This window comes from Pan troglodytes, chromosome 17, assembly GCF_028858775.2.
Source record: "Pan troglodytes isolate AG18354 chromosome 17, NHGRI_mPanTro3-v2.0_pri, whole genome shotgun sequence".
Taxonomy (NCBI): domain Eukaryota; kingdom Metazoa; phylum Chordata; class Mammalia; order Primates; family Hominidae; genus Pan; species Pan troglodytes.
The window spans coordinates 83526941-83552306 of NC_072415.2; the positions used below are offsets into that span (position 1 = coordinate 83526941).

At 33.1% G+C, this 25366-nt stretch overlaps 1 long non-coding RNA gene across 1 annotated transcript in view; it reads right to left on the reverse strand.

Moving 5' to 3' along the window:
• Nucleotides 1-25366, reverse strand: part of LOC129137891 (uncharacterized) — a 223338-nt gene that overhangs the window by 18302 nt on the left and 179670 nt on the right. The window contains exon 4 of the long non-coding RNA XR_008540756.2: nt 14186-14392. This is a non-coding gene — a long non-coding RNA (uncharacterized LOC129137891). The remainder of the gene's footprint in view (nt 1-14185; nt 14393-25366) is intronic.

Genomic DNA, 25366 nt, shown 5'->3' on the forward strand with positions numbered 1-25366 from the left:
CTGACTCGCCAACTCTTGTTCATTATTTGGGAGCACTCCCAATAAAACTCAGAAAATATGTTGTTCTCATACGTTAAAATTTTAAAGATGCATAGAATTAGATTGTCCTCCTGCCTCATCCCTCTCCTTTCTCCAGTGTTGCTAATTTTACATTCCCCCTTGTTTAAAGTAAGCTCACTAATGTAATGCATAACATTTCTTTCAGGAACTCTTACCCTTCACCACATAAACCAATTTCAGGGAGCCGACCCTCCATGTGCATTCAAACCAGCCCAGTCTCCATCACTGCCCTTACCACAGGATGATAAAAATCTTCTTGTGTATCTACATCTCACACTAAGGCTTGAAGATTTTTAATGGCAGAAGCTGAATGTCACTCATCTTCCAATAACCTATAGCTAAAAGCTAACTTGACACTTAGTACCTAGTTAATTAAATACTGCTTGGAAAAAAATGAGTAAGTTGAAAGAATGAGGGAAAGAATGCCTGAATAAATGTAAATTTGGCTAGCATAAAGACTAATGTAACTTCAGCTTTGTGACGGAAAATTGAAACAAAATATTGCTTAATCTTTCTTCTACCAAGAGTTTTAGTTCCTTCTGACAATCAGAGATAGTTAAGAAAATAAAGTGCATTTATGCTTTCAGCTTTCCATTTAGGAAATCTGTATTACTCCATTAAAAAAATTTTTTAAATTCCTTTAGCTCTTCTCCTTTCCTCCATCAAAGATGACAATCGCTGGTGCTTCTCAAATCATGGGCCATCAAATAACATCTTATTGCCTAATAAAATGTATGTGTTGTGGGCACAACTACAATGTTCGAGTATCAGAAAATGAACAACAGTTACTGGAAGTGGGAATCTGAGGACCAAGAGTAAGAAAATCATAAGGAGGTGGCTGATTGAAGAGTGACAGCAAAAGGGAATAAGAGATCAGAGAAGGAATACTGCTTCCTGCCTGAAGAGCAGTAAAAATGGAGCAAACACCTCTCCTTGAACCTTTCCCTCTTTACTTTGCTCATGATACGTGAGATGCAGATAAAGAGAGCGTGAGAATTCTCTGACTTTAACATTTTACTTTTATGTGCCCTCCAATCCAGTAATCATGCTTTTGTGGAATGAGCTCAATTTTAACAAAATATATTAATATATAGGCTCACATCATACCACAGAATACATTTCTGCTAAATTAAAGAGCTACCTATAAAAGAATAATATTTTTAAAGATGCAAATTAAGGCATCTTTTTTCTGAAGATGGGAAATGATCTTCTAAGCATAAATCCATGTAAGAAGTCTTAAATAGATTTGACCACTTTGAACTTTTTAATGTCAAAAATAATTATTAAAAATTTATAAGGAAACAAATTGGAAAAACAATTTATACAAGTATGACAGACAAATTTTTACAAATAGAGGTCATAAACCAATAAGGAAAGGAATTTTATCACCTGCCTGCTAGTTTCTCCAGCCTAAACCCCAGGAGTCACCCTTGATCTTTCCTATCAGGCTGCCACAACCAATGAATACAGAGGCTCTTTTTAACTTTGTTTATATATATATATATATATGTATATATATACATATATATGTAAACAAACACATATTTTAACTTTGAAAAGAATCCTCCAGTTGTACAAGTGACTTATCATTATTGATTCTGAGTACACAAATATATAGTTCACAATGCCAGATAAGGATCATGATACATAAAACATTACCATGAAATAATATCATATGAAATATAATCAAAATGAAAAATTTCTTTACTTAAAAATTGTTAGGTTTTATGTTAGTCATATTTTTTTATAATCAATTGAACATTACAAATATAAATGTTTGTTACTTGAAAACCGAATATACTTTGTGTTCAGTATTGCTTAGAAGAGAGGTGCCTATTTTGTAAGGAAGCAGTAGGTCCCCTGTCTGTTACTATTTCAAAAGGCATTTATAGAAAATGCCTATAATTGTAAGACAATATTGTGAGGTATTATGATACTCTCTAAAATTATATATTTTGTGTTCTTTGTCAAGATATTTGTCTGATGTCCTCAATAACATTCCATTAAATCAGTTTTAAATATAAATTTTTAATATTATAAATAAAAATTTAGAACCTGTATTTTAAATTATGTTACAACTTTTCACAAATTTTAAGAGCACTTTCTTAAAAGAAATGCTACTTTGTCATAAGAAATTCCCTTTGTTACTTAAACTGAAAACCTCAAATGTTAGCTATTTTGTAAATGTTAATTTGTATAATACATATCTTATTTAATTTTCTTTGATTATCTGAGAAATTACAAGGCAAAATATAAAAGATAAAATCAGCAACTTACCAACATTATAGTCATTACTAAATAATATTTTAGAATGATGAATTCTTAAAAAAAATTAAGTTCAAGAACTAAGCCTACCTATAACACCTAAATAGTTTATGAACAAGTTTTGCCAAATGTTCAAAGAACAGATTATTCACAACTTTTACAAAGTATTTCAGAGCAAACAATGGAAAAATACCATAATCATTTTCTCAGACCTAAATAACCATGGTATTCTGCCAGAAAATGATGGCAAAAGAAAGAAAACTACAATTCAATATCAGTAATAAGCGCAGATGTACCATTCTCCAAAAATTTTACCAAATTGCATTGAAAATATACTAAAATAAAAACCACAACACAATCAACCAGGATTTACCTCTGTAATCCAGAATAGTTCAAATTACATAACATAATAATATAATTTTCTATATTAATAAGTTAGAAAATACTATGCAAAGACAAAACAAACAAAACGTTCAATATATTCATAACGTAATTATATAAATAATATACAAAATATACCTAAATATGATTTTTAGAAAATATGATAAAATAATAAATTTTAACATTGAATTAAAGAATAAAAGTTTATAAAAATTAAATAAGATATTATATCCACATATTAAACATACATAATAAAATCTATGTGAATTAAATATGAATTCAATTATTGTTGTGTAGTAATAAATAGTAATATGAAAGGAAACAGACAAGAAACAGAGACTGAAATATATTGGAATTTAGTTTATGTTTCTAATAGTTTAGATCGCATTTCATTGCATGCAGCAGAAAACCCAACAACACCAGCGCAAATAAATTGTGGTTAATAGTATTTCAGCATTGAAAACAGTGGTGTAGTGATGCTGTTAGAAACGCAGACCTTTTCAGCTTTTTCTCCCACCCTCCTTCCATATGGAGCTTTGTCACATGGATTCAAGACAGTTGTTCCTCAAAACTCATTCATATTCTAACCAGGAAGACCATGACTGAACCAAAGCCAAAAGAGGGATGCTAAATGGATCCATAGATAAAACTTTTGAGGAAACACCATTGAAATTCATTGGCAAGAACTGGATCACATGTCCACTGCAAGCTGCAAAGGAATCTGGGTAACTGAATGTCCACACTTTCTGACAAATATAGAAAATGAAGAAAAGTCAGAAGGAAATCTTGGTTGGCTTTTGTGTAGACAACACATACTAATGTGGTGATTTGCATTCAAATCAATGGGGGATTAATAAAACTAATGGTACTTGTGTACTTGTTTATTAATATATAAATTTATAAATTTAGAGTCACTTAGCATCACATTAATATTCCAGATGGATTTAAAAGATCATAACTCAAAATATTGAAGGGAAAATATCAACATTTTTATATAAATTTAAACTAAACAGAGCTTCTAAGAAAAAACACAAATCCAAAAAAAAAAACAAAGAAAAAGATGCAGTTTATTCCTTCAAATTTAAAATTGCTGTACAACACACTATTTATAAAGTTAAAAGTCAAATCAATTGGGAGAAATTATTAAATATTAATGTTGTTAAAGCAAACTAAATATGGCCTGAGAAGGAGTCTGTACTTCTGTATTTGAGTCTTTGTGGATGAACCATAACCTAGCTTAGAAGGTAGACGGGACTGAAAACCTAACTAGGAATATGCGCCTGTAACAATTGCTGAGTCTTGGCCAATCCTAGGAGCCACACTTCAACCACTCATACACTGCTGAGCATTCAAACTGTGTTCAAATAAAGCAAATGCCAAGCTGTAATCAATCCAGCTGTTTCTGTACCTCGCTTCTGATTTCTGTACCTCACTTTACTTTTTTTGTCTATAAATTTATTCTGACCACATGGCACCCCTGGAGTTTCTCTGAATCTGCTGTCATTCTGGGAGCAGCCTGAAACGCAAATCATTCATTGCTCAATTAAACCCCTTTAAAATTAATTCAGCTGAAGTTTTTCTTTTAACAATACCCAATAATTCATATGCAGAATATGTTTAAATCCTATATATCTTTATAAAAAACAATGCAGTAAAAGAAATAGACAAGAGACGTGAATAATTGACTCACCAAAACAAGGCTGAAAAACCTAAGAAAAGATGCTCAATCTCAGTAATAATCACTAAAATGGAAAGTAAATAATGACACACGATGTTTCTCAACCACCAGATTAAAAATATATGAAATTTGATGATGTGAATTTGTCGTGAAGATGTGATAAATGCTAAGGAATTTTTTAAATGTTACAGATCTTTTAGTGAACTTTTTTTTTATAACTTTTTAAAAATGTAAGTTCCCCCCTACAATATTACTCACACATCACCCACAGATCCAAAAATTGCAAATCTGCATTTATCTGGAATAAAAGTACACAGATATAAAAGATTTTTATAATGATGTTGATGTGCATTGCATGATTTTTTGAAGCAGAAAAATAGTGAGTTACCTAATTCTTTACCAAGGAAGAGGTATATATATATATATATATATATATATATACACATATATATGGTGAGATTCTACACTTAGAAATAGGAAAGATATCTTTAACATGTTGTTTGTTAAGTGAAAAAAAAGCAAGAAGTAATACAACATCATTTACATTTAAAGCTAAGACATAGGCTGCATTAGATAAATAGATGAACATACATATGTATACATGTATATGCATACATGGTTGAAAGTTTGGAAGGCTGTAATTCAACATGATAGTGGTGGCTCATTCCAGGAAGAAGATTGAGATTGGAAGTTTGGAGATCATCTTGATCAGTGAATTTTTTTCAATGAAAATATAGCCACTCTACTGCATTAAAGAGTATAGTTAGAAAGAATGTAAAAGAAGTTGACACAAACGAAAATAATTTTTAAGAGAGTATTTCTCTCTGGTACTTTAACAGTGACAAAGTGAAAGATGAATGCTGATTTACAAGGTACATTCTCACATTTTGAGACAGCCACCACAGCGGAGCTCTGCAATTAAAGTCCTGACACATGAACAGAAAGGCAAACATCCTGAAGATATTAAACAAGGATGACTTTGTTGTTAAAATCAAACCACATCAGATACTAGAATGGCAAAGATATTTCTACTAGTATATAAAAAATGAGACTTTTTCACATTATAAATGCTCATATGCTGTGAGAATCAAACACAAACAAAGGCCAATAACTTGGATCAAGAACCTGCAGAATTAAGGCTGTTATAGAAATGAGGGCACAGTACCAAATCTGTTGTAACATATGTTTTACTGAACGACACAGAGGCACTGAAATCACAGCATTGACAAAGAGCAACTTCAGTCGGTTTATCCTAATCCATCTAGGAGGAAAAAAAAATCATGTGCTAAGTTTTCCTAGAATCGTTAAAAGAATGAATTTGTTAAAATCCTGTTAAACTCCACTAGAAATTTTGAATACAGGAATAGTAAGGAAAATGCATAACTGCCAGGACTGAATAAATTTAAATATTTCAGTGTACATGTTAACAAAGCAAAAATTTGTAGCATTTCCTGAATTACTTTAAGTCAATAATAGGTTAATTTTTCAAATTAATTCATAACACAGATAAAATGAGGACATATATTCAAGTAAATAAAACTGCTTGGAATGACAGAACAGGTTATAAAATTATGGAAAATTTGAAGAGAAGTGATTTTAACAAATGTTTAAAGTTTATGCTTTAAGGCAAGATTGAACCAGGCCCCAGATCCCTTCAGAACAATGTTGTTTCATTTGAGTTGAGATCATTTAACTCTTGTTTGGCATTTGATTACGTTTTGTTGATTGATTGGAGTCTAAACGTTGACTCTATTTCTCCCACCTTGTTAGCTGTAACCTACTCAAATAAGTTATTTAGAGAAGAAACCCTCAAAGGTTGTAAGCATAGGAAAAGCTGTATCACAATTTAATGTTCCACAAGAGTTTCCGAATACGTCTCGTGGCTCTGAAGTACAGATGGACTGGGGATTCCACAATGATACTGAGCAACTTGACTGTAGCTGATGCCCCTGCTAGACCAATCATTCTCAAAGTTAACTTCCATCCTCATACCTTTTACATTTGCCTTTAGGAGAAGCATTCTATGTATGACATTTGAACATGAGACACAAAAAGACATATTCCATATTTTATGTAATCTGCTCTGTCATTCTCAAGAGAAGGTTGCTTTTCCAGCACATTTTGGCCAAACATCTTGAAACTCCAATTGCATGCTTAACTCCTCTAGGGAGTAGATGGGAGATTCAGAATGCCCTCCAATCATGACAATATTATAGCTGTCTCATAATTTCATATAAGATAATTATTTATTTCATGGAAGTTTTAAATCTGTGGACAGCTTATTCACCAGTAGTTTCTTGAAGAATCATCAAACAACAGCTCCAAGATGTATGGCCTAGAGAGTGACTAAACATTTCCTATGGAGCTAAATGTTTGCTCTTTGATGCAGGAGTTGGTATTTTTTGGCTACCTATAAGGTGGAACTAGAACTTATTTCCAACCTGAGCATTGATATAATTTCCCTCAGTATACCTCAGCATTATATCCTCAAGAGATCATTCCATAGGGCTCTACTGGTAGACCAGAAGGCCAAAGTGTCCATCTCAATGTTAATTCATACTAAATTCATAGATTCTGTTTTTCCTTCATTCTCCTTTCCAGAACTTTTCAGTTGCCAAGCTCAAAATAAGAGAAACATGCTAGGAAAAATACAGCCACTCTTTTAGAAGAATACACTATGAAGCCAACAATAGTTGGAGAATAAACTAACCATTTTCCTTCCTTCCTTCCTACCTTCCTTCCTTCCCTCCCTTCCTTCCTTCCTTCTTTTTTCTTCCTTCCTTCTCTTTCTTTTTCTTTCTTCTCTTTCTATCCTCTCTTTCTTTCTTTCTTCCTTTCTTTCTCTTTCTCTTTCTCAAATGTCATTTTTTTGTTTCATTTATTTATTTATTTGGTCATTGTACACGAAAGCAATCCATAATTTCATAATTTCAGGCTGCCTAGACTTCCTTATTTTCTTCCTTTCCCTTTCTTTTCCTTCCTTTCCTTTCCCTTTCCTTTTCTTTCATGTAAAGTATGTTGTAGGAGTAATCTATAAACAGCCCACGGCACTCACAGAGAATAACAAGGGTTATGAAGTCCCAATTTGTTGCTCTTCTCAAATGTCATTTTAAATGAAACTCCCAAATGGTTAGGTGGCCTGTTGATGCACAGGATAATGATAATATTCAGTACTTTCCCTGCATAACTTATTTCAAACTATTTGTACAGAATGCATACTAAGAAAAGTAGCTTATATAAGCTGTTATTTTGTCAATATATTTTTATAATATGACAGATAAGGTGAGGACACATCAATTTATTAGGAAGAATAATGAATGCTTAGTCAAAGTTAATTTTTTGAAAAATCAGCAAACATATAACTAAACAGTATTTTCTTTGTCTCAGGGTAATGTTCAATGGAGGTAATAATGAAAGTGCCATTTGTTGATACAAAAACAAATTTACTATTTTTCTTAAATGGAGTTTGGCAGGAATTAAATCAAAGATGTACAACAAGGTTACACCATACTTGAAAGAAAGAGTTCTGATAAAATACTTATTAATCAATCTCATGGTCACAAAGTTTATGAGAATTGAAGAGAATACACCCATGAAATACGAGCATTGTCAACACAGCCCATTTCTTGACTAATTAGCAAATTAGTTCTAAGTGGAATTTCGGCACCTTCAAATGAGCTTCTTATAGCTAATTTGTCTTGGCCTTCCTACATAATTTATGAAATTCTTAATAATAAAAAACCATTAAAATGTTAATCTATAATAGATTCAAATAATTTAGTGTTGGTTTTTCTTCTTTTATGCTTTACATAGTGTTGAAAGCAAAGATATTCTGTACATTGCAAAGACATTTATTTTACAAGTGGTGAGATCATGAGTAATATGCAGTGTTGAAATCCGTCTCATACAGAAGCGTGGGACTCAGACTGATGGAGCGAATGGTCATGCAGAACCTACTCCGTTACAGGCACTGAGCAAAAGACACTTTGGCAAATATACTCATGATATGAGCATCTGGCATTTCAACTTATCGCATGTGTCAAGCTTATGTTATTGGATATATGTGGAGAGCTACAAGAAAGAATTTTGTTCCTTTTCAAGTCTCATTAAATATCCAAATCGCATGTCATCATAAGCTACTAAGTGATTATAAGTTGGTGATGAATACAGTGTTAGTTATCTGATGACCAGTAAACTTACAGCACACAGAGGAAGTCAGACACATAATACCTTCCCCCCCTCCACCAAAAAAAAAGTACATAATTTTATTTTCCCTGTTTTTTGTTAACTCTCCATGTCCAAGGCTACATTAACAAAATGTACGGCAGAATACTTTATCTATATATAGAGATAGGAAAAAAGACAGAAACAAAGCCTTCTGAGGCCAATCGTTTCTTTATTCAAATCAAATCAAGCCATCTTAATCAACTCTGTAAGCACCTCTTGAAATTTTATACATAGCAACTGGATATTGCCTACATGCATTGTTCTTAGAGTCATTAAGACTTTAGATGGGATTTTAAAAATATAACTCCATGTGAGTTAGCTAAACAATTTGATTGGGCAAGGAAAGCAAAAACTTACTGTTTCCCTTTTTTTTTTTTTTTTTTTTACCAGAACAATACTTGGTATTAATACAGTAGTGCATCTTGGAGCATGGTGGATTATGGGAAAATGGCAAAACATCTACAAACGTGTTATGGAACTAATTCATTTGTATGCAGCAGAAATGCCAAATAAATTTTATGTAAAACCTGAAGGTTATTTATTGACTGTCACCACTGGAAAGATGACAATGTTGTCAAGCATAGCTTGATCCAGAACTCAGACACCCTCAGAATCCATGTCATCAGCTGGTTTTCTTGCGTGCGGCTCATCTGAGGATTTAAATGTCCTTTGCCATCTTGGGGTCTCCCCACAGGGTGCCTCTTTAGAGCCTCACAGTGGCCTTGCTTGGCCAAGACTGATGTCTTAGTCTGTATCTGTTGCGATAACAGAAAACCTCAGACTTGGTAATGTATAAAGAACAGAAATTTATTTGTTACAATTCTGGAGGCTCAGAAGTCCAAAATCCAGGCCTCAGATCAGGTGTCTGCTGAGGACTTTCTTGCTGCATCCTCACATGGCGGGAGGTGGAAGGGAAAGGGACAAAGTCACTAGGGTACTCCTTTCCACCTCTTTGATAAGGCAGTAACCCATTCATGAGGGTAGAGCCTTCTGACTTAATCACTTCCAAAAGGCCTCGCCTTGTGACACCATCATCTTGGGGTTTAAGTTCCGACACAGGAATTTAGGAGGTACACATACATTCAAACCATAACAACCACTCTAGAACCAATTGTGTTGGTAGTGAAAATGAGATAATCTGATTGCTTTATGTTAGAATAATCCCAAATGACATGAACGAATGTGGGGAGGGTTGGTTGCCAAAGGAAATTTGAAGTTGTGTCATCACGAAGAATGGGAAGTGGGTTTGGGGTAGCAATAAAATGTATATTTATTATTTACTTATTTAATTTTTTTTAACTTTTGTGGGTACATACCGGATGTATATATTTATGGGGTACATGAAATGTTTTGAGAAAGGCATACAATGTGTAATAGTCACATGATAGAAAATGGGGTATCCATCCCTCAAGCATTGATCCTTTGTGTTACAAACAAGCCAGTTGTACTCTTTTAGTTATTTTAAAATGTATGATTATGTTATTATTGACTGTAGTAACCCTGTTGTGCTACCAAATAGTAGGTCTTATTCATTCTTCATATTTTTTCTACCTATTAACCATCCCCACATCCCCTCTACAGCAACCCCACTACTCTTATTGCCCATCTTAATACCTTCCATTATCTCTCCATAACAGTGTACCTGTGAATACGTGTTAGAGGAAGGAAGGGCAGCTAATGAGGAAAACAAACAAAGCTGCCTCTTTTTTTTTCCTGCAATCTTCGCCTTCCCGGTGGTAATTCTGATATCACCTCTTCTAATGACCTTGTCTCATCTTTTGATATTCCATCTTGGTTATTACCGAGCTCCTTGGCACATGGTAACAAATTCCAAAAGTCCTACATGTACATATATACCATATGGAAGGAAATCTGTATTATTCTTTTCCCACATTTATACCCTTGTTATAATCTTGTTGACAGGGGTTTTGCAATCTGGCACTAATAAAAAGTGAAATATGGATATTATAATTAGCGGAGAGCAACAGGAGAAAAGAAAAACAATTTTCAGAACTGTCAAAAACATCAGTCTTTTCATCAGGAAATTGGGTCTGAGCAATTTTTCCAGTTTTCTCAGAATATTTTGCCATTATTATCAGTTCTTTCTGCAATTCTTTATAACAGAACTCAGTATATAAACTTAGCAATTATCCTCAGCACCTAGAAACTCAGTAAGTTTTCCAATTATAAAAAATATACCAAGAACTTTGTTGTAAATGAACTTTTCCTTATATGAATGTAAACAGAATCATATGTTTCTTTAAATAAATACCACTTTCCTTTTCATTGTATCCAGACCTCAGCATGTTGCCCTACATATAGGCACCCAAACTAACACTGAGAAATGGAACTGAAATCTCTTTTAAATTGCCATCATTTGTAAGGAACTTTCTGTAGCCTGGTTGGGAAGTTTAAAATCTTTCATAGCTTATCGATAGCTAATATTTTACCTGTAATTTTTATATAAGAAGACCTGAGCACATTACTTTTGTTTACAAATCCTCTTTCAGGACTATGACTTTGGAAAATAGTACTAGCTACAATGAAATATTTATAAACAATTAATAATTGGTTTGACAAAATGGCCTAGTTAATAATTCAAGAGTGGACTTTAAATTTTATATTAAAAATCATTCAGGTCTTAGAGTATTGTGATTTCTAGATATATATTTCATTTAAGAATAGTTATGATCCAAATGAAACCCTCTGTGATCATTTTTCCTTCAAGAAGCATTGTCAAGTTGCTTTGCTGACAAAGCACTTTCTAAAAAGAGGGAATACAAGTGCTGAACATTTACTCATCTGGTCCCAATTCTGAGATTCAATCTGTGTGCATTAGTTTTATTCATCATCACCACCCATTTTTGAACCAAAATTGACCTGACAGTAGGAAAAAAGAAAACCCTTGAGAAGATGTTTTATCTGGATTTCTACTGTTACACACTGCTAATAATTTGTATTTTATTTTTCACTTGTATTGATTTAGCAGAGATAATTGAAAATTATCTAATATCCTCTCACTTACTATGGCTAGCATAATCCCCAATAATAAATAGTAGTATGCAATAAATGTCTATACACTATATAAAAAGATTTGAACAAAAGAAAAATTTGGGTTCATAAACGAATTATATTTTTATTACAGAGATAGAACAAAAAACTCATAAGAGTCATTCTCAATTTTTAGTTTGTATCTCAGAAGTTCTGCATATTTAACAAGAACTTCAGAAGGTGCACTCTAAAGACACACTACTCTTTAAACAAATGCATATGGTTTTGAAAATTGCAGATCATTTGCTAACCTAGAAATATGGAGAAAATAAAACATGTGATTCAATCAGAATGGACTGTATTTTATTAAAATCTTAGCTTTAAAATTCTGGGGATAAACATCAATATTAGTTATAGAGTGGTGGTCACCTTGTTAGGTACCTGCCTTTTAATGACTCCTTTTTTAATAACAAAGAAACCTATTAATAAAGAATGACCATTACCCAAGCAAGAATCATATGCAGATTATTAGCGATTGGGTCAAAATTACACATGGATAAATCTAAAAGGAAGATTTAGTCTTATTCTGACTTTAACATCCATTCTCCCTTAACTAAGAAATCAGTGAGATAATTTGCCAGACAAAACCAAATCAGATTTCTTTGGGCTCAGCTGTTTTATTAACATTCTCCTTTTTATAACATTCTAGTTCCTTTTCAGTGACTGATGCTATTTGAATGATGAGCCATCTGTATTGAATCGATCCTTTTCACAGACCAGGACTGTTGGTATGAATTGCACAAAATTATGTTTCTCAGTCTATTGTTATTCAAATTTCATACTTTTAAGTTTAAAGTCTTCCCATATTTGTAGTGTCCTATTTTTTTCTTAGTTACACAGATAGGGTCAATTTTCTTCTGCAAGTCAGCTTGCTCTCATTATAACGTGTACTGGCAGCATGCCGTTCTAATTTTGCATGCAATATCTCCAATTTGTTTCTCCTTGAGTTCTGTAACTATAGAAATGGTTGTAGAGTACCTGGATTTTGGTGAGAAATCTCAACTGCTAGGCAAAGCTTTATCTAGTTAAAGTTCCCTCTTGTGTAGAAAACAAGAAATTTAGGGCATTTTCTGAATCAAACATGATCATTCATACTTCCTGGTTCCAGTAGCTTATAGTTTGATCATTTTACCATATTATGCCCCAGATTGACAAAAAAAAAAAAACTTTTCTGACTTAAAAGGGCTCTAATGAAAAGGGCAGGAGCCACAGTTGAATATATGTTCACCACAAAGACAAAGTCAGGAGTGATGGACAAGCTTATTCTCAATAATAATCTGATGAGAAAATGAAAAGGATGATCTGATGATGACCCCTTTCAACACATCTCTGTATGTGTATGCATGTGTGTGTGTAACTGGGTTGGTGCCAGTAGGCTGAAGAAAGATTGGGGTCCTAAGGAAATTTGTAAACTTAAAATAAGAAAAAAATAAATAAATGTCTTATTTCTTCCTAGGCATCTCAGGATCTTGAACATTATGATAACAAGAATATGTGCAATATCTTAACTAGACATTTGTACTTATAAGTTAGATGATGAAGGACCCCAGAGGTCCCTATTTCCTCCAAAAGTTCATATCAGGTAAAATCAAGCATAAACTTTCAAAGAGGAAGAAAACATTCAGAGTCAACTAAATCCAATATCCTTTCATTGTTGGGAAAATACCAAGGACCCAAAAATACAGTTGACCCTTAAATAACACAAGTTTGAACTTCATGAGTCCACTTCTATAGGGTAGATTTCTTCTGCGTCTGCTACCCCTGAGACAGCAAGACCAACCCGTCCTCTTCCTTCTCCTCCTCAGCCTACTCAACGTGAAGACAATGAAGATGAAGACCTTTATAATGATTCGCTTCCACTTAATAAATAGTAAATATATTTCTGTTCATATGATTTTTCCCTAGCTTACTTTATTGTACGAATATACTGTATAATACTTACATCATACAAAATATGTGTTAATTGACCATTTATGTTATCAGTAAAGCTTCCAGTCAACAGTAATTAAGTTTTGGAAGAGTCGAAAGATACACACATAAATTTTCAACAATGCAGACGGTCAAAGCCCTGACCCCTATGTAGTTCACGGGTCAACTGTATTAAATTACCTGTTAAATAACACATCTGGGGCAAGAACACACATTTTTAGCCTCCCCAGGATGATGTTGTTTCTATTTTGACATCTCATAATCACAGACTTGATTTTTTTTTGTTTAGTAAACAAAAAGTGAAGCAAAATAACACAATATTCTCTTCAAAGAAAAGAAACTCTTTTTCCTTAATTAGAGTTAGCAGATATTAGTTCATTCTACTTTGGAAGTTCAAAGTCACAGACTTCTATATATTAATATATTTAAATAATCATTGGATTACATTGCATAGACAAGAAACAAACTTGTACTAAAGTGCGCAGGAAAGTTTACTGACAGCATTCAAATAAGCTGAGACTACTTATTCCACTCTCTTTGGCATCTAGGCTTCAAAGATTCCCTGCATTAAACTGGAGTTCCAATTATTCATACCTTGGTGTAGTTCTTCCTATAGTGATTCTGGGCTGGTCAGCTACTCGGGTTCATGAATTGCAGGTGGAAGAAGTGACACTGTACCAGTCTCAGGTTAATCTTGAAGTTAAAGTGCACTACAACTTTTGTCTGAACCTTCTCGAAACATTTGGTGTTTTAGGGACCAGGAGCCACCTTGTAAGAAGTTCAGCTCCTCTACTGCATAACCTATGTGAGTGACCACAAAGACAGCCATTATAATTTCCTATTATACAACAATAACACCAACACCATTTACTCTTAGGAACACCTGAACCTTGCTAAGTGGTTTGCAGTCCTCATGCCCACTGGGTCTATCTCAGTTAAATCAAAGGTTAATTCTGCCATTGAAAAATTTTCCACTTAACAATGATATTTCTGTTATAGACATTTTCTATTTTTTGTTTTCATTATTTTTAATTTTTCTAAAATTCTAAGCATTTCTTGTATCTTGAAGCCTAATGAGATTTTTTTCTTGAAGGTTTCTAAAAGAGAGCCCTATTTTTAAACCAAATTTCATATCCCAGATATTAATTAAACATAATTTTACTTGATTACTATATAATTTGGCTCTTGAGCCAAAGATTTATTGCCTTACTGTCAAAATACAAACTTTATTGAATACATAAGAATATATCAGTAAGATAATTTGGGGCATACAATTTTAACAAATTGATTAATTAAATTAACCTCAGTTGCCTCATTAAATCTGAAGCCTTCAATTGAAAGGTCTGATCAAGGGGTATAATCCCTTTTAAGAACTAGTATAGTATGGAAATTCCTGGGGAAATGGCCTAATGGAGAAAATAAAACTTAAGCAGCTAATTAATAGAAGCGTGGACTTCCCTACTCAATCTACCAGACAATGCAGAGGGCTCCAGACCTTCTACAATTAGAACAAGAATGTACAGAAGAAGCTAGGCTTTCATCAACCATTTAATGCATCAACTGGGATAGTAAGAAGAAGATGTGGATAAATGTGTGAGAATTAAAGTGTTGGGATGGCAATAGGGCTATTGCTAGTGTTTCTGAAAAACAAACTCTAGATGTGGGAGAGAATTTCAAAGATAAGTTATGGAAAGATGAGGGTAGAAAGTTGGGTAGGGTAGGGGGTGTTCAAGGGGCCGCATAATTTCAAGTTAAGGTCCCTAGAGCAAATGAAGAACTCTGAGGGTGGCACAAGGTAGACAAATCTAAGAAACGGCAGAATTGATCGGTTTCTACCAGGGATGGGAAAGCTTGCCATCATCGTTAGGAAGTGAGGGGTTTGGAGGATGGCTTCTGGATTGAGCTCAACATGATAAGGAGATTGACAGTCTCCCATCCTCACATTAAAACAAACAAATAAATAGCCGAGTAAACTGAAAATCAATGACTTCCTTGGACCCATCAAGGATTTGAGATCACAGAGCAAACAGACCCTGAAATTGAGAAATATGTGAATATAGAGAATTGTAACCAAAATCAGGTTCCCTGCAGCAGAAATTACTGGAGCTGTATGCTGGTAGAGACACGTAAATGGTAATAATGACACTTTGCTGCTGGAGTAGACTGGAAGAGGAATGAGGAACTATTGGAGGCCCAGTCTTAGCTGACCCCCACACTTTTGTGGGTTTTACCCCCAGGAACCTCACTAGAGCCTCACAATTAAAACCAGCCTCATTAAATTAAAAACAACAAGCATGTATTTTATTTTACCACAATGAAATAAAATTAAAAATCAGCAACAGAAACTAACTTAAAAAGTGACAAATATGATGATAGTACATGCCATACTCCTAAATATCCAATGGATCAGGCAAAAGTAACAAGAGAAATTAGAAAAAAAGTTTTATATGAATGAAAATGAAGACATAAAACACCAAAATGTATCAAATTAAGCTAAAGTCATATTTTAAGGGAAATGTATAGCTATAAATGCCTTTAAAAGAAAAAAAATCTCAAATCAACAATTTAATCTTCTACCTTAAGACGGTGGAAAACAAAGAGCAAATTAAACTCAAAATGAAAGAAGGAACAGTAAGATGCAAAATAGAGAAAATCAATGGAACTAAACGCATGGTCTTTGGAACAACAAAATTGACAAACAGTTAGACTAAAAAAAAGGGAGGGACCCTAATTACTAAAATTAAGAATGAATTAATTGAAAACAATAATTTACATTAGTAATTTTTAAAGTTTCCATACAGAAAAGACCCACTGTTTCACTGTCTGCTTCTATGAGTTTAACTTTTTTAGATTCCACGTAGAAGTGAGATCATACAGCACAGATGGCTTAACAGGTGAATTCTGCCAAACCTTTAAAGATATTAATATCAACTCCTTTCAAACTCCTCCAAAAAATATACAAGAGGAAGAAACACTTTCCAACAGATTATATAAGGCATCTATTTCCCTGACACAAACCCCAGAAGACATCATAAGTAAACAACTGACCAAAATCTTTTATGAAGACACAAAAATCTTCAACAAAATATTAGACAACCAGATTCATCACCATATGAAAATGATCATACACCATGATCAATCGGGATTTATCCAAATATGGAAGGGTGGCTTAACATCTGAAAATTAATTAATAAATATAGCATATTATTAGAAAAATGTTTAAAAAGATGGTTATCACAATAGATGGATAAAAATAATTTTTTAAAGTCTTACAATACTTCATGATAAACAAATAAAAAATAGAAATAGAAGGATAACTTATCAACCTGACAAACAGCATCTACAATAAATCTACGGCAAATATTGCAGTTGATGCTAAGTGAACAAATGCTTCTGACTTTGTCAGATTTTAGACAAGGATGGTCATTATCACCACTTCTATTCAACACTGCAGTGAAATTCTACCCAGGGCTCTTAAGACATAAAATGCAATAAATGGCATACAGGTTGGAAAGAAAGATAAAACAAGCTCTATTTGAAGAGCTTGTATGATTAATCTTGTATGATTAATATACATAATCTTGTATATTAAAAAATCCTAAGACATCCACTAAAAGTTTACCAGAATTAATAAACAAATTTAGCAAGTTTCCAGGATGCAAGGTCAATACGCAAAAGCCAATTGTATCTCTGTACACTTTCAATGAACCATCCAAAAATGTAATTTTTTAAAAAGTCAATTTATACTAGCATTAAAATGAATGAAATAATTAGGAATAAATTTAACTGAAGAATTAAAACACTCACACTGTGAAACTGCAAAATAAAGAAGACCTAAATAAGTGTTAAGTTACCCCATTTTGATGGATCAGAAGACTTCATATTGTTAGGATAACAATATCTGCCAAATTGATGCACAGCTACAATTCAATCCCTATCAAAATCCAGCTGATTTACTTGCCAAAATCAACAAGCAAACACTAAAACTCATATGGAAATTCAAGCTGACCAATAACAATCAAAACAATTTTGGAAAAGAAGAACAAATTTGGAAAAGAAGAACAAATTTGGAGGGCACACAGTTCTTGGTCATAAAACTTAGTATAAAACCGTGTAATCAAGACTGAGATAAAGTTATAGGGTAAATATATAGACTAATGGATGGAAATGAAAGTCTCTAAAGAAATCCTCACATTTACAGTCAATTCATATCGAACAATGGTCACAAAACAATTCGGGGGGAAAGAATAGTGCTGGGATATCAGAATATTCATAAACAAAAGAATGAAGTTGGGCACCTTCCTCACACCAAATGCCACACACAAACTTCAACTCAAAATGAACACAGACTTAAATGTAAGAGCTTAAATTATACAAACTTAGAAGAAAATATCCGAGTAAAGATTTGCGACTTTAGTTATGCAAAGTCCCTTTAGATAGGGCAGTGAAGTACAGTGACATAAGACAAAAAATAGATAAATTTGCCTTTATCACATTAAAAAGTTCTTTGCTCACAGGATACCATCAAAAAAGTAAAAAGACAACCACAGAATGAATGGTAATAAATATTTGAAAAGTATATATGTTATAAGGGACTTGTACTTAGGATGTGTAAAGAACTTCTCCAGCACAATGAAAATATAAATAATTCAAATAAAAATGAGCAAAGCATCTAAATGGGCATTTATCTAAAGGAGACATACAAATCACAATAACAGAAAATAATGCTTGACACCATTAGCCTTCATAAATGGAAATCAAAACCAAAATGAGATACTACTTTATACCCAATAGGATGATTGCAAGAAAAACGACAAAAATAATTGTTTGTAAGGGTATTAAGACGTTGGAATTCCTGGTGGGAATGTAAAATTCCTGCTGGGAATGTGAAATTCCTAGTGGGAATGTAAAATGGTGGAAGTACTTTGGAAAATGGTCTGGTGGTTCCTCAATAAGTTAAGCATAGAGTTAATATTTGACTCAGCAATTTCACTGCTAAGTCTATACCAGAAAGAAGGCAAAACATATGCCTGCACCAAAACCAGTGCATGAATGCTTATACCAGCATAATTAATAATAAGCAAAAAGGGGAAACAACCCAAAATGCTGTACATTCATACAATGAAATATTATTTGGCAATAAGTAGACTGAAGTACTGACACATTTTGCAATGTGGATGATCCTGAAAACATTATGCTATATGAAAGAAGCAAGTCAGAATATATGTTGAATGATTTTATTTAAATGAAATGTCCAAAATAGTCATGTATATAGATATAGAAAGTAAATTAGTGATTGCCTAGAGCTGGAGATTTAGAGGGATAAGAAGAGTGACTGCTAATGGTACAGGGTTTCTTTGGGGGTGGTGAAAATACTGCAAAATTGATTGTAGTGAGAACATTCCAGCTCTGTGAATAAAGCAATAGTTGAATTGTATAGCTTACAAGGGTGAATTATACAGCCTGTACATTATATCTCAACAAAATTGTTATAAAACTGTTATAAAACTGAGAATTACCCTGTAAAGCCATCCAGGGCTGGTACTTTCCATTTTAAAAGGTCACTCATTATTAACACAAAATTTTGAATAGGTTGGGATATTCGGTTGTCTATTTTTCCTCGTGTGAGTTTTGGTAGTTTTCATATTTCAAGGAACTGACCCTTTCAATCTAAATTATAATATGTGGGCATAGAAAATAGTCCTTCATTTTTTTTTATTGTTCACAGGATCCGTGATGATGACCCTTCTTTTATGTCTGATATCAGGAATTTATACGAGTGTTTTATCTTTCTCTTTTCTTTTCTTCTTTTTCCCTTTTTGTTTGTTTTTTGTTTTTTTGCTTAGTCTGTCTAGAGGTTTATCAACTTCATTAATTTTTTTTAGAAAAAGGTTGATTTCTATTGCTTTCCTGTTTTTTTGTTTCATTGATTTCTGCACTAATTTTTGCTGCTACATTTCTTCTGCTTGCTTTAGGCTTAATTAGTTCTTCTGTTTCTAGTTTCCAAAGGAAAACACTTAGGTTAAGACTTTTTGCTTTTCTAATATATACATTTAATACTATAAAACCTCTATAAGTATTGCTTTACTGCATCCTTCAACTTTCATTGAAATTTGATATTTCAAGGAATTTTTAAATTTCAAATTTAAATATATTGAAAAATAACATTCAAAAATAAAAATATTTTAATATAGTTTATTTTTCATTTTTTCTTGATACTTTTTGATCCATATGTTACTAGAAGTGTATTGTTTAATTTTCATTATTTAGAGATTTGTTTATTTATCTTTCTGTTATTGATTTCTACTTTAATTTTATTGTGGCCTAAGAACATATTTTATGCTGTTTCTATTCTTTTAATTTTGTTAAGTCACGATTTATGGCACTAAATATAGTTTATGTTGTTGAATGTTCCTTGTTGACTTGAGAAGAATGTGTATTCTACTGACATTTCAAGTATCCATAAATGTGCATTAGATCAAGTTGATTGATAGCACTGTTAAGGTTCTTTACATCCCTACTGATTTTCTACCTTCTTGATCTTTCAGTTAATAACAGAGAGGTCTTAAAGACTTCAACTACAATAGTGTATTTGTCTACTTCTCTCTTTCCTATCAGTTTGTGCCTCATGTATTTTGACAGTCTCTTGTTTGATATAAAGTCATTTAGGATGGTTATGTATTTTCAGAGAATTGACCCTTACCATTATGTAATGCCCTTTTATTATTCCTAATAATCTTCTATCCCAAATGGTTCGTGGTATTTTACCAGCATGTGTCAACTTATGAATGAAAACATTAATTCATTCTTCTCAGTTATTAGAGAAGTAAAGGATATTAATGTTATTATGATAGAAATAGCCCTCCATTTTAAATCAGAACATTGCTCCTGAAAGCTTTGTTATATCTTAAAACTTGTCCTATTATTTGATGAAACACCAGGTCACATATTTTCCTTTATTAAATAGGATAAATAATTTTATCTTTAAAGTTAAAACTGTTTGGATCTAAAAGTTTTGGGAAAAAATAATCTTATTTTAAGATAATTCTATTTGAAAAAATGGACATTCTACCCAATTCTCTTCCTGGGTACTTCTCACACTGACCCATTAGCAATTTTCTATGGAGAATTATGCCTTGCCTAGGATATCAGTGTACAAAATAGACATACTCTCATTCATCAAAGTTGCTGAGGGCATGGGAAGGCTAGGAAATATTCTGTAGTCATTTCTCTGGATGCCCCATTCAATGCTGGATGATATCTTAGTAAATTTGCTCAGTTTGAAAACTGAGCCCTCTTGCTTTCAGGCTCAGAAAAGTGACTTATCCAATGAACTAAGGGTAAATTCACCCCAGCTCAAGTGTGACGAAAAGGACGCATTGATTAATTCGATGCCAAGTGGCACAGTTACTACAGGCTTCAGATTATCACTCCCTGAGATTTTACCTAAACAGACAGACAGGGGAAGCTGATAGTCGGGGTGAGCTTAAAATCAACAAGAGGAGTTAGAGTACAATATTTAACTATATCAAGAATGATATAGACATCTCAAGGTAGGAATTGTTTTACCAAGAGGCTGGAACACCCCAAGTCCATTGGCTCTGATTCTCGCTGCTCAGAAAATTGAAAGTGGTCCTCTCTTTTTCAGCTTTCGAAGATGATTGAATGGCCTTTGAATTGATATTTCCTAACTTATATATGATAATGTACTTAATTAAGTTATAAACCCACCTATATATTTATAGAAACTATTTTTTTTCTCATTCTAAAGGATTTTTCATACCTCTACTCTGATCCATTGTGCATTGATTTTAAAATTTCACTCTAGGGCAATCTAACTTTCCAACTTCTTGGACTAAGTCTTACTATAAATTCCATTAACAAGAATGGCTAATAATTTATGATGCCTTTGCATGTGTGCCTAGGTTTTAGAAATTGCTGCTAAGACTTTTAACTTATATCATCTAAACTACAAAAATATTTTTATTCTAAATACATTTCAGTGGCTGGTGTCACATTTGTTATTCTTAAAAAATAAACTAATAAGTTATCAATGAAGTAAATATTTTGGTTGAGAATTTTTAAAGGAATGAAACAAATCGTGTGCGAAATGCAAGTGGAGAATATAAATAGCCATTTATTTGTTTGTGCTACCCTACAAGTCTGCTTTGTTTTATTATTTATTTATTTTTTTTTAGAAGGAGTCTCCCTCTTTCACCCAGGATAGAGTGCAGTGGCGTGATCTCAGCTCACTGCAACCTCTGCCTCCTGGGTTCAAGAGATTCTCTTGCCTCAGCCTCTCAAGTAGCTGGAATTACAGGCGCCTGCCACAGCAACTGGCTAATTCTTGTGTTTTTAGTAGAGACGGGGTTTCACCATGTTGGCCAGCTGGTCTCGAACTCCTGGCCTCATGTGATCCATCTGCCTCGGCCTCCCAAAATGCTGGGATTACAGGTGTGAGACCCTACTCCCGGCATTCACCTTTAATTTTTAACCCTACTAAGTTCAGTGAGCAGTCAAAGGTCTTGTGTGCGAATGAGATGTAGAGAGGTGCAAATTCAAACAATAAAAACAAATGATTTTGTAAACTCAAATAAAGCAAATCAAAGAAAGTAAAACATTGTTCCGAACTGAAGCAAACCTAGGGATTGATACATTGTATAGCACGATGATGTGCAGCAAACAATGTCAAAGTACATATTTCACCTTAGTTCTCACTGATGTGTCTCTGATGCATAAGAATAAAATAGAGCAAGAAATAGAGGAAATGAATGCAAATGTAGTGTGGAAAGGTGAGGAAGAATTTATTAGCCATATTTCATGTAGGTATCAAGCCACAATCACTAACTTAGTGTCTTCAGTAGACCGTAATGTTTTCATAGAAGTTTTGAATGGAAAGAGTAGCATATACAGAAAAATAAAAAGAAGTGATAGTTGAGATGATTTATTGAATATACCCAGGAAACCTCACCTATCAGCATTTTGTTGATGAAACTATAATTGGTCCTAGACACAAAAATTCAACCTAGAATTTACTCCACAAACCAATAGAAAATATAAAATACAAATAAACTGAAGTGATAGGATTAATCTTATTTGAATTTTATTCATTTTTTTCATTAGGAGTAGAAATTTCTTTTGGACCAGAATTGATCATTGGAATGACCAGTGTATTCTTTACCTGAAAAATGTCTTGAGAAGTCTATTTATAATCAGGTAGGCATTTTATCTTAAATGAATCAGAACAGAAGCAGTTATATAATGAAAACATTTAATTTTAAGGCCATTGTGTGTGTGTTATGGCAGAAAGGAATATTCTGCCATATCCGGGAAAGGTAGTTAATACTTTTCCCGGAAGTTCTAGGAGAATATTATAATAATAATCATTGTAAGTACATTTGTATCGACACAAAGACCAAGAAAAGTCCAATAAAACTCAATGCCCCATTCGGCTGAGCACACATTAAAACCTAATGTTTCTGCTTTAAATACAGTAGATGTAATAAATTACTTTGTTAAAAATTAATAAACAAACAAATATAATCAACTATTATAAATATTCATCAGTTAGAAATGGGGAATATTCATCAGTTAGAAATAGATAAATATCCCTGAAAGTAAGAAAACAACACCCATAGTAGGAACCAACATTTTCTAGTAAGGGTATGGAGAAAGTCGTCTGCACACGTAGAACTGGGGACAAGGATTTGAAGCATATGTGAAGCCCTGGGCTAGGGTCCTACACTGTGCAGAGCTAAGACTCTAGATATGCTGTCTGGCCACACCAGGGCCCAGGAATCTCTCATACTATCCTCACCCCCCTGGAGTGTGCCAGAACCCAGCTGAGATACAACCGTCGTCATGTCCAAGAATGGCAGAAGAATGGCACCATGGACATGACCATGGACATTCTTGGAGATGACATGGGTTGTAACCAGGTCCCAGAGGGGGGCATCACATTAGGAAGCAGCTTGAAACCACATTGGTCACACATGAGAAAAGCCCCTAAACAAGATGACCATGAAAGACTTGGACCAGAGCTGGGCTAGAAGACCAGTGCTGAGGTCATTACTAAAGCATCCACAAAGGATAACCTCACGCTCCATACCTGGAGAGAAACTGTGATTCACCCACACTATGACCTCAAACCAAGAATCACTGAGTATAAGACCAGCCCAGCACAGTGAGAAACACAGCAGCATGTTCAACAAATGGAACACATGAAAGTGAGGAAAAACAGGGAACTGAGCAGTTTAATAGCCTTTATAGTAAGTGTGCTTGAGGGAATTGAGCATTTTGATGGCCTTCATAGTAAGTGTGCTTAATACTGCCCATGATAAACAGAAGGAATAATGCCCATGAAATAGAGACTGGGTCATGAAACATAAATACAAAACAATGAGGCTATAAAATTTAAAAAAGAAAACTGATATATTTTTTAAATTTGTTTTTTTTAAATTAGGAAAACAACAGTAGATGTGTTGAATACAAAACTAACAGAAACAAGAACTACTAAACTGGAAGATTCAACTGAGAATGTAGCTAAAATTTTTTAAGTAGATTAACATTTTTGAAAAACAAGTTGGATATATGGAGGATAAATCCATTGGTACTAACATATATCTGGTAGAGAGAACACAGGTGACACTATATTTGAAAACATAATGGCTCAGAATTATCTTCAGAAAATTGCAAGGCTTCAATTTGGAAAAGTCATAAGGATACAAGACAAATCAAGTAATAGAAATAACAGTAGATACAATGAAATAAACTAAAGAATATTAAGGAGACAAAATGTTAAAAATCAACTTGGAAGGAAAAAGCAAGGAGATTACCAATAAATGAAACTGAGGTGGATCTCAAAACCAGAAGCTTGAATGTGTCTGTCTATGTATCTATGTATGTATGTATGTATCTATCTATCTATCCACCTATCTATATCTATTCCTCTACCAGTCTATCTCTCTGCATCAATACATTTTTAGAAATAAGCTAAACAAAATTTCTAGACAAAAATATATTGGGAAATGGAAATGGAGATATCCAGAAATATTAAAAAGAAAACTAAGGTTTTTGTATTATTTAGAAAGAGGCTAGAGGTTATGATTTGTTTTAGCATTTGCAATAAAAAATCACATTCAAAATAGGCATTCAATATCTAAGAGTAATCACAAAAAAGGAATATAAGTAGAGTGTGTAACTTCCAAATCTTTAATGAACAAAATTTTTTAACAACAAAAATAAATAAAACAATGAAATCATGTCACCAATCCATCTGAAGCCTGAAGAAAGATAAAAATAGAAACAAACAGGACATGGTAAAGAGGAAAGATAAATATAAGATGAAAAATTAAAACAAATACATCTGTGATAAGAATGAGAAAAAGGATAAATTTCCATGATAAAGACAGTTAATAACGAATTAGATAAAAATCAACAAGAAAAACAAATAAAATGTATATACTATCTCCACATGACAGATAAAACAAAATGACACAGCAACATTGAAAGATAGAGATCCGAAGTAACAGATTAAATAAATGCAAAACAGCTGTCAGGATAGATATCGGGAGCATTGAGAAAATTTGAATGACATTTTAGTTCGATAGATGATAGGTAGATACAGGTATAGACACAGATATAAATAGACATCGGTTAGACAAGTAGGTAGACAAAAGATGGAAGTATGTATGTCACTTTTTAAGTTACTAATTCTGAATATGGCTTATAGTTCTTTATTTGCATTTTTTATATTTTCTATGTTTGTTAAAATTA